Here is an 11,617-nt window from a genome sequence, read left to right as displayed (position 1 = left end):
TTCAAATCTTCTGTATATCTTTCATCGCAACCTTCATCTTGAAATTGATTACATTGATGTTGAATCCACAACATCCATTATCGAATCAACGACTGCACATAGCATCAAAGTCCTTCGTTTACTCTGTGCTTAAATCTTCAGATTCCACCGAAGAAGAAAACTCTTAAAGAATAATAAACAAACTCCTTGATGTGTGCTTATCAAAACATGAGTTCAATACTCAATCAAACATCAAGGAAAACCAGCAAAACAGCCCCAAAAGAAAACCCTAAAACCCTTAAAGAAGATCTAGAAAATGTAACCCTAGATTTGGGGCAACTTGAGATTTTATAGACGCTGAAATCGCAAGGTCTGCTCAAGCGTAGGAATAGGCGCTCGAGCAGGGACTCTACAACGCGTGTTCCAAACCAGGGTTCACGCTCAAGTGTAAGAACCCACGCTCGAGTGTAAAATCACACCATGCAGTATTTTATGCATACAAGCCAAAGTACTGTGATGGTGGAATCTCCGCTCGAGCGCCACGTTCCTCGCTCGAGTGGGAAGATCAAAAATAAAGGAAAATTACAACACAATGAATCTCAAGTTTGTCCACAGAATTTGACAAGTAGGGTCCTAACAACTTTGAGTATGAAATGCCCCAATTTTCTTTCTGTTCAATTAACGTCCGATTGAACACACCAAAACATAACCAAATTCTTATCTTTGCACAATTTTAGTTTCAAATTTTAGTTACTCATTTTAATTACCCTTCCATTCTTTAACCAATTAAGTCCATTGGTGAGAAGAGTCCTCTAAAAGAGAAGGAAGTGTCAAATAAGGGGTAGTTTAAGGCAAGAGAGAGGTGCCATGCCGTTGATAATGAACCCCCAAAAGAGGATTAAACCATTAAGTATGGATCTCAATCTCAAGCTTAAACAATCCCAAGGTTGAAACAACCCTCAAAGCAAACAAAGAGTCAAGAAATGGGGGAGATTACAGAGATTAATGAGTGCTAAAATTAAGTAAGAAAAACACTTAAAACATGCAATCAACTCAAACAAGTAGTGTCTAAATGTCTAAAACACCGAGATTGTGAGGACAATTACACTACAACCATGCAAAACAAGACTCAAATGCAACATCCAACCAAAAAGAGAGGCAAGACAGTCCAAAATAGAAGCTAAAACATGCTGGAATTAAGCTACAAAAGGCTAGAAAATTAAGCTAACACATAAAATTGTCTAGGCTAGCAAACAAAACACAAGGAGGGGAGGCTAACCCCTCCAAATTTAGACTTCAAAACATGATTTTTAGTACTAAATATACTCTAAAATTCAGTATTTAAAAGCTCAAAAAAAGATAATGTAAATGTGGGAAACAAAAAGGTAAAGGCCTTGAGAGCAAGGTATAAAGAAGGGTGAACCACCCCTCAACCTTGTTGGCCTTAAAACCACAAGTTTCAGCCAAAAAATACAGGTTTTATACAGCCCAAAAAATAGTAGAAAAGATGAAAAACAAGCGGTGTAAAGATGGTACAAAAGCAAGAGAAGGTATACCTTTTGAAGATGAATGAACCCTTAAGTTACCAACCACCAATTTCATACTCTTAAGTGCTTCAAGAGCTCAAATTCAAGCTCAAATAATCTCAGCAAGAAGCTCTTTAGGTTTGGTTTAGAGAGTTTGGGCTAAGGCTATGCAAATTGCAAAAGAGAGAGAGAGAATTGTAGAGAGAGAGAGAGAATTTTAACTCCCAAACTTTTCTAACCTTCAAAACAAGAAGAGAGGTCCTCTATATATAGAAAACAAGGGCCTCAGGTCGAAATATCTATAGAGGGACATGTGGAGCAATCTGGAAACAACTGGTAACAGTTGGCACAAAATATCTAATTTTTTTGCACCAGTGGCCGGCAATGATGGCCGGCAGGCCACTAATGGTGGCCAGCCGTCCATTATTTGTGGCCAGCACACTACTAGTGGCTGACACATCACTAGGGGGGTCAAGGGGGTCAAATCACTCAAAAAGGACAAAATTACCAGTGGCCGGAAGGCCAGAAGTGGTGGCCGACTGGTCACTAATGGTGGCCCACCGTCCACAAAAGGAGGCTTGTCGTCTACAAAAATCTGCTCTCCAGGCCCAACTTCAAATGGACATATCTCTCTTATCCGGATTTAGTTTTATGTCATTATTAAGTCTAAATTGAAGCCCCAGAAGTCTACTTTTCAATGGAGGTAGCCTCACATCTAAATTCTAAGTATACAAAGAGATATGCATATTTTAGTGAAGGTTGCTCATTTCTATCTTAAACGGATTGATGTCCAACTTCTTCCCCAACTAGTGTTCTTCCCTTCCCTCTAATTTTCTTCAACTCCAAACCTATAAATAAGAGGTTTAAAAAGATTTTTCAAAGAGTTCACATCTCTTCCATTTATTTCCACTTTGTTCTTACTCTGTTTACCAAAAAAGGTAATTTTTAACGAAATGCGAGCCTCGGAACATCGTAGAAACATTTTCAAAAATATTTTGAAAGTGAGGGTTTTAAGGTCTAAAATAATTTTGGTCAAAAATAGTTTTTGTCCAAAATGGGTTGTAAGGTTGGGATTTAGAAACCCTTCTTGCTGAAGAAATCGAACATTTGCATAGCACAACTTTCATCATCGAGTGATCAATCAATGGCGCCCAAGTCTTAAGGGCGGTCAAAAATGAGGTGTCTACAGTTCCCCAACAGAGACAGCTTGCTTGGGCCAAAAATTAAGCCAGTTGATGCCATGAGCAGGGCAAGTGGCTTGGATAACTACAGCATTGTTGGTCTTCAAAGACAAATAATGAAAGGCAAGTTATTGTAACTTCTTTAGAATCATTTTTCTTTTAATACTTTATTTGACTTCTATATCATCGATTCTTATGCCTTGGAAGCAGAACAAGATGAGGGCTTTGAGAAATTGGAGGAGACAGTGATAAGCATGAAACATATTGCTTTCTTTCTTTAATTCTTGAATCCTAACAAACAATACCAACCAATACCTTTGAGTTGAAAATGTCATAAACTTAGTCAGAAAAAGGCGTTCGGGGGTGATGTTGAAAGGCAAGTAGTTGTAACTACTTAATGTCTATTTTATATATGTTGAAAGGCAAGTTTTTGAACTGATTTTTCAATTAGTATGGGTTCTTGAAGGACTAATATGTATATATTAATCTATGTTGTATATACTCAGATTGAACATCAAATAGAGTAACTAGATTCATGTGTTTGAATTTCTACTTATTATTAGGATTACTTGTATATAATTCTTAACAGATCTTTCTCATATAACTTATTTTTAAGCTGAGATGGTTCTACTTGAAAGGAGCCTATGTGCTGAGTGAGTTCAATTATGATGGTAGTGAACTGGAAATTTGATCTATGCTATCCAACAGATACTTAAAGGTAGTTGTCTGCTTTTGTGTCCATTTTGTTTATGATAAGCTATAGCAATCAAGAATCATTGATCTTGCATTGTCCTAACACATAGTTGCATAAAGTATCTGATTTGGGTGATGCCACCTAGGCCTCACCTAGCTGTGACATGTTTGGTAGCTCTTTAAGTCTGGGTGTTGGTATGATGAATGATGGTCAGATGGATACCCCCAATCCCATTCTTTAGTTATCCTCACCTAGTTATTTATTTATTTATCCCCAATCCCATTCTTTAGTTATTTATTTTATTAGATGCAACACACATTTCATTAGAGGTTTAGAATTACTAAGTCCCAACTTATCTATGCTCTTCAAGTTGTATGTATTTTTTTTTAATAATTGTAAATGCAATGTTATTCAATAAAATATTAATGGATATTATGTTTTTGTTACAGATTGATGATGTTGGCATGGATACAGTGATGTTTTTGGGCCAGATTGATAATGTTTGCTTGGGCGCAATTTACATTATATTTTTGTCTATAGAAAACTTGTACACCTAATATGTTTTGTTATTAAGAATTTTTTTAATTTGGATTTTAATTGTTGGTTTGGATAGTATATGTATTTGTTGGATTATAATATGTTTATGAATTCTTATTTTCTTTGATATATACGGTTAATAGTTAAGTTTTGTATATGGTTGAAAATTGAATGCTACAAATTCTGGAGAAATAATTTTATTGAATGGTTGAGAATTGAATGAATGAATGAATAATTTTGTATATGCACAAGTTACAGATGGCGCAAAAAATATTACAGAACAAATTATAAAACTAAATGAGACATATTGGTGACTAAACAAATATCACATGTTGGCTTTTGGCTACTAAAATTTTAGTCGCCAATTCTCAAAAAAAGAAACTTTTGGCTACCAAATAGTTAGTCGCCAAACATACATGCTCAAATTGGCTACTAAATAATTTAGTCACTAAAAGTAAAAAGTATATATATTTAATTATTTTTAAAAAATATATGGCGACTAAAGTTTTAGTCGCCAATAGGTCACTTTTGGCTATCAAAAAAATTTTAGTCACCGATTGTTTCCCCGACAAACTATTGACGACCAAATGGGCGACCAAATATATTAGTCCCCAAAAGTAATTGGTGACTAAAAACAAGGTTTTTGGCGACTAAAATTTTAGTCTCCAAAAGTGAAATTTCTTGTAATGTACCCAAAAAAAAGAAGATTATCATTGGAAGGTAATTTCACCTTTTTATAATAATAAATAATATTTTAGTAAATTTGTGAAATAGTGATTTTATCCTCAATATTTTCAAAAAATTCTATTGTGCCTCCACAAAGGATTCACACAATACTATAAGGATAATATGATAATTTCTCATCAAAAAACGTATTTGAAAAAAAATCTAAAACAAATAATTTTTTTTGGCAATTATCAGAAAAAACTAAATAAGCAATTCACAAACCCAATAAGATTTGTGATGCAAGTAAAATGTAAAATTCATATTCATGAATAATGATTATTTTGTAAGGGGAAAAAAAAAAAGGTAATTAGGAAAACAAGCTTAAACATAGGAATCCCAATGTAAAAACCACAAAAATAATGAAATCATAAATTTAAAAATTAAAAATAAATAAAATATAATTATATTTCATTCATATTTTACTCATATTTTTTTATAAATTTTTTTTATCAAAACGTAATATAAGAACTAAAACAAGAAAGATGTCACGTGTTGTCTCTTTTATTTGCAAAAATTTGATGTCAAATGAATCATCTTGTCTGACTCTTGTCACTACAAGAAATAATACTTTTGCCGACCAAAAAATTGATCGCTAAAAGCCCATTTTTAGTCGGCAAAAGTTATCCGCGACCAATTTTTTTGGTTGCTACTTTGGTCGCCAATTGAGGGGTCAGCAAAAGTAATTCGCGACCAAAATTTTTGTTGGTCGGAAAAAGTTGAATTTGCCGACTAAATTTTTGGTCGCTAAATATATCATTACTGCAACTAATCCATTTTGTCGGTAAAACACTTTGGTCGCGAAAAATGATATTTTCCCGACCAAATATCTTAGTCGCCAATTGTCACATTCCACGACCAAATAGATTAGTCGCAAAAAGTCAAGGAATCGCCGACTAACAATTTAGTCGCCAAAGGTAAGGAATTGCCGACCAATGATTTTAGTCGCCAAAAGTGTAGAATTCGCCGACCAATTTTTTTGTCGCCAAATCTCTTTCTTTTTTCTTTTTTTTTTTTTTGAAAAACACAAAAATGTTATTTTTAATTTTTTTTTTAAATCAGACAAAAATAAATATGATATTTTTCAAATGCTCTATTTTCAAAAACACGAAAAACAAAATCGAAGGTGCATGGCACCCAACTGAATAACTTGGAACACAACTCCTTGGGGTTTAAAATGTCACATTGGGGTGACACTTCGAGGATTCTAAATTTCACTACTATTGTGGGTACATATAGATAATCACAGTAACATCAGAACCTTTTCAACATTAGCATTTCTATATGCTTTGAACCACAGAGTTCAAATAACAAAACCAAAGCAAAAATCAATGACAAAAAAAGAACATGAACATGTTCAAGATCTATTTACCAAACAGCACAAATGACGAGTATACCCATTTCAAAACCAATGACAAACTTATCATTAGGGCACAGCATATGTTGATATGTACCAGAAGACAGCATTTTATAGCTCATTTCTCAAGGCAAAAATAGAAAATTATGGTGAAAAGTAATTCAAAGAGCAAGTGCTTTAGACCTTCCAACTACAAGAAAAAAGTCCAACGCATTGTTGATGCATCAAACTAATGACTCAAACATAGCTGTCAATCAATGATTTCCTCATCTCATCAACAATGGCACTAGGTTGGGCTTCTCGCAACTTGAAGACACTCTCAATGACTGACAATTCTATTGCTGTAATATCTGATCCACAGAACCCTGTTCAGTCGTTAACTGTCAAGCCAGCGACTATCACTTCACTACCACGGTTCACAATCCCTGCCACCAAAGGAACTTGAAGAAGGGTTGAAAGTTCATCCAAGTCTTCAATGGATGTATGTGGATGGACCTGCTCCAACACAGTTTCCATTAGAAAGGGGACAACAAAAGAAGATAAAATTTTGGTACCTGATGTTTGATAAGATTGCCACAGATGCAGGATATAATTTCTTACCAGGCCACCTTTATTGGAGAAGGCACAATAGCTGCCCACAAGAATGTTACCAGCAATTGTCTGCCTAAAAACTTCTACCCCAAGACCATCTGCAATCATCTCCTCAGTTTCCTACAAGTCAACATGAATACAAGTGTTATCTAATAGAAGTTTTTAATTTTTTCAACTTAAAAAAAAAGAATCATCACTGCCTGTTGATGCCGACATCTACCTAAATTTAAGGAAGAATCATTACCCAAACTGAATGAATTACCATAAACTAGAAAAACACAATGCAACCAGTCTTTAGAACTGTTCAAGAACCCAGTGAGTTATGTGCAGCTCCACTTTACATGGGCTAAGTAATAGATGAACAGACAAGATCAAGGACATTCCAAAAGAACAAAATTATGGCCCGGGGACATTCCAAAAGAACAAAATAGTAGATTTGCAATCGCATAGGCTTACAAGCTACCTCGAGAATCAAAAATGAAATTCAAAGGTTTAATAAACCAAGAGAGTATATCAAATGTATTTTTTAGCAAAATTGGGGGTAGAAACAGGTGATTGGAAACAATGGAATAATAATGCTATGTTGGTGACTGAGACTTCACCACAGCAATCACCCATATAGAGGGGAAACTAACGAAGACAAGCTATATAAACTGATGGCGTCAACGAAGTGCACAATTGTCACTGGAGTATAGTATGCCCAACAGATGCTTGCTAATTATTAACAGAAAATCTGCACAAAATAGCTATAAGTCGAGCCATCTTCCATGGAATCAGAGTAATCGGAAGTAAAGATACAGCAAAACTACATAATCAATGAGACATAATAAGAATGTTGAAATGGATGGGTAAGCAAAAAAAAATTAGAGGATCAATTTAGAAACCTACATGTATGCATCAAATTATCAAAGGTTTTTTGAGTGCATAGTGGATAACACTAGCTAAGATTGTTTAGCTATGCAAAATAAAGACCAAAAGTTGCACTAAATAAAAGGAGTGGACTGGTTCAACTCAAAGCAACCTACAAGCAAGGAGAAAGTTTTTCATAAAGAAAGAAAATCATTTAGAAAGACTCAAGGCTGCAAAAAGACGACATAAAATTATTGTACTGAAGATATAGCCACAATCCCATAGATGGTACTCAACCAGAAGTAGTTGCGAAATAGCTTTTTTTTAGTGTAGATGCATAGTTAGAAAAGTATGAAGACTCCAACAAAAAGGAACACAACCTATGGCCTGCATTAGTCTTGGCTTGTAGATGTACATGTAGGAGATGCTTTCAACTTTATAGCATGTGTGTAAAACCATGGTCAGGACAAGGAAAGCCAGCTCTTAGGTTTCTAGCATAAAATAATCTATTTCACATTCAAGTATGCATACAGGTGCGCAAGTACCCCAAACCCAAAATTATGAACGTGGATTATCTTGTGTCCACATGATATTACCTGCCTTCAAGTCCAAGAAGTAAAGAAAGCTGTGAATGCATCTTCCAAAGTGGATTAGAACATTAGCACATTAATTTAAACCCTTTGTAGGTAAAAAAAGTAAAGAAGATGGAGGAAAGGAATCATCAAAATACAATCTCCAAAGATATTTTTCCAAAAGAAACAGGCAGCTTTACCTTGTAAAGATCAGTGTGTGTTAGAGCAACATAATCATTGCATGCTATATAATTCCCTAGAGCAGATAATCTCTCTTCAATGTGCTGAACAACAACTTGTTCTGGCAGACTATTCCTCAGGTGTTGAAGTTCTTGAAGAATTGTGAACTTGTCAAAGACTGCCATGACAGCTCCCGTTTACATTTAGAATATAAAGTTAATAGAGCAATCAATAAATAGATTGTTCCACTTCCCACAAGGATGAACAACTCGTGCCAGTTGCCCTAAAAAAATCGTAGAAATATACTAGAGCTACATGGAAGAGAGACCCTTCTGCAGCTGAACAGAAGATAACAAAATGGCTTCCTAGATCTTAACCTAAGACACTAATAGGGTCATGCTCTTCTTCTGAAACCCTTTAAACAGTTCTAAGATCCAATCATCCCATAGAAATTTAATGGAAGAAAAAAAGAAAAAGCATAAAATTCTGTAACATAACTCAGGGACTATGGCTTAAACAAAGTTGTTTCAACTGAATGAGTAACTGCTTGATAGACCACTAAGAAGTATAGGATTACTCTACAGCCAATAACAAAGCAAATATCACTCAAATCATTGAAACCCTCTAACGTATCTCCTCTTGGACAAGAAAGGTTTTGTTTGCCTTCTTCTAGAGCAAGAAAAATGGGGAGGAAAAAAAAAATAAATTAAAAACAACAATATCATTTAGCTATGACACTCTAGCTAACATAAGTAATTTTAATAAAGACACTCTTAAAAGTAGAATAGATAATAACAAAGAGAAACAGAGCAAGATTCCATCAATTCCATCAAAAGAAATACATAATAAGAAACAGAGCAAGATTGAGCGGTTAGGTTAGGGTTTGGCTTGTTTCATAATAAGAAATACATAATAAGAAAAATAATAAGAAACAGATTCCATCAATTTCATCCAACTAGGCATCTGAGAGATTTGTTTGAAGTAGCAATCGAGCGCGACTCCCACAGTGCAAGTGCGTTTGGTCGATTTCATGGTGATTTGGGGCTCGAGAGGGGGTGAGAAGACTCTGATTGAGGGTCGAGATTGAGCGGTGAGGTTAGGGTTTGGCTTGTTTCGAGGGGTTATAGCGATCCCGGTCGTCCCTCCATTGTTTATTGTATTCCGGACTCGGTTCCGTAGATGATTGTTGTTGTCTGTATCACGTTTTCGTCCTTTAAATTTTTTGTATTTGAGTTTTGGGATGTGCTAGGCAGGTTTGAAACAGGTTGGTTGTGCTTAGAAACAAATAGTTAATACCCAGATTTTTGCCTTCACGCTCGAGCGGGACCTTTTGCATTTGCTTCTCCGCTCGAGCGGGCATTTCGACGCTCGAGCGGGATTCTTCAGTCTTCAGTATTTTTCTTACAGGTCATCGGACGCTCGAGCGTCCACTTTCACACTCGAGCAGGGACCTTCGTCTGCAGAACTTCTGGAAGTCTGCATTCCACGCTCGAGCAGCGCTTTTCACGCTCGAGCGAGAGTCTGTGTCTGACGCTCGAGCGGGGCGTTCCACACTCAAGCAGACTGTGTGTATTTCAGTCCGAAGAGAAGCCATTTTGAATCACTTTTTCGACTCTCTCTCTCTCTCTCTAGCATATCAAAACCCTCATTTGAGAGCTTCCCTCTCTAAAATACTCTCTCTCTCTCTCTCTCTACATTTTGAGCTAGATCTAGTGATCTCCTCACCCTCTTCCCTTTGATAAAAAGCTTGAGCTTCGCATGGGCTCCATTTTGATCCGAAAAGTTGTGGGTTTGAAGCACTTTCGAGCTTCTTCAGCATCTCCTTTGGGTCTCTTCACTTGAGGTGGGGATAACCTACTTCTTTCTATGAGTTTTGACATAGATGTTATGTATTTTGTATAGATGGTGTTGTTTGGGGTTTTTGGGTGAAGTTAGGGTTTGAAATTGAAATTATAAAAGAGGGGTTTTCTATTTTTGGGGTTCCAAGTGTATGTGTGGTCCCTAAAATGAAGTCATTGTGTATGATTGATGAAATTTGGCCTTGGGTGCAATATTTGAGAAAATGGGGAAAAAGCCCTAATTTACTGTAATTGATTAATTTGTATAATTAATCCGGGAAATATGAAAATATGATATTGAGTTGAAAACCATGAAATTTGGAGATTATAAGATTGAATGGTGGAGTTGGATTGATTAATCACTCACCTTTGAAATTGTAATAATTTATCTGTTTGATAATTTATTATCTGTTTAGAAATAATTGTTTTGGACTATCGGTGGAGGATAGTCTTGATTGTTGTAGACCCTACATGATGATTAGGTGAATTAAAACTAATCAATTGAGTATGTCATTGAATATGACGGTTGAAGTATAACATTGAATATGTTAGCAAATTGGTCATTGTATATGATGACTTGTTTAATACATTGCATATGTTTCTTGTCTGGGAGAAGATAGGAGATGTACTCCATGGTTTGGGAGGAGATAGGGGATATACTCCTAAACCTGTTTGGGAGGAGATAGGGGATGGACTCCATTGATAACTAAGTTGGCCGGAGTGTCCAGGGTGAAAGTCCCGAAATCTTGATTACGTTTGTATAACGTAGATGATTGAAGTGTTGAAGTATTAATGTTATGAGTTGTAGTCTCATTTGAAAGTGAAGTGTTGAAATGTTAATGACGTGAGTTGTAGTCTCATATTAATTGATCATAATCGAAGTATTGTTGATGATATGAGTTGTAGTCTCATTTTAAACTGTCTGGATAAACAGAGAACCATATCTATGAATTGGTTTGGATAATGAAATGGAAAGGAATTAAAATATATTTGTGAATATGGATTGGTTATAAAAGAGATGTACGTTTGTTTATATGAGTCAAACATTTATCAAATGCTAATGTTTTAGTTATTGCTCATATTTGGTTTAGCGTATCTCTATTGGGCTTTGGCTCACCCTAAATGCGACATCATTTTCACTTAGAAGGTTTTGAGAGTTGAAGACTCTTTTGGTTATTTTTTTGTTATTTTTGGTGTTACATGTAAATTCAAGCCAAGGGCTTAATGTGTTTAGAGTTAGAACTCTCTTTTTGTTACCAAGTGTTGGCTTGGAAAGTTGTAAGCCTGTAGGACATTTACTTTTGTTGTCAACATGTAATACTTTTGTACTAAATACTCTGATAAATAGAAACATGTTTTATTCTCTTATGTCTATGGATGCCATGAATGTTGAGTTCATATGTATTATTTTGAGGGCGTTACAACTTGGTATCAGAGCCTACCGGGTTTGAATACTTTGGGTACCTGGGAAATGGTTAGTACCACAATGGGTTTGTCTCGCTTGTTAGAGACTTAAGTGTAATGTTATGTGCTTATGTGATAACATGTTTATGTGACTATATGGGTTTGAAATTTAGTTTTTAGGATGTT

At 35.4% G+C, this 11,617-nt stretch overlaps 1 pseudogene; it reads right to left on the bottom strand.

Moving 5' to 3' along the window:
- Positions 1-6,040: 6,040 nt before the first annotated feature.
- On the bottom strand, positions 6,041-8,374 carry LOC145800303 (eukaryotic translation initiation factor 6-2 pseudogene; annotated as a pseudogene).
- Between the last annotated feature and the right edge of the window lie 3,243 nt (positions 8,375-11,617).

The sequence above is a fragment of the Camellia sinensis genome, chromosome 10 (genome assembly GCF_055761805.1).
Source record: "Camellia sinensis isolate YWXY chromosome 10, ASM5576180v1, whole genome shotgun sequence".
Lineage (NCBI taxonomy): Eukaryota > Viridiplantae > Streptophyta > Magnoliopsida > Ericales > Theaceae > Camellia > Camellia sinensis.
This window is presented reverse-complemented; position numbering and strand designations above follow the sequence as displayed.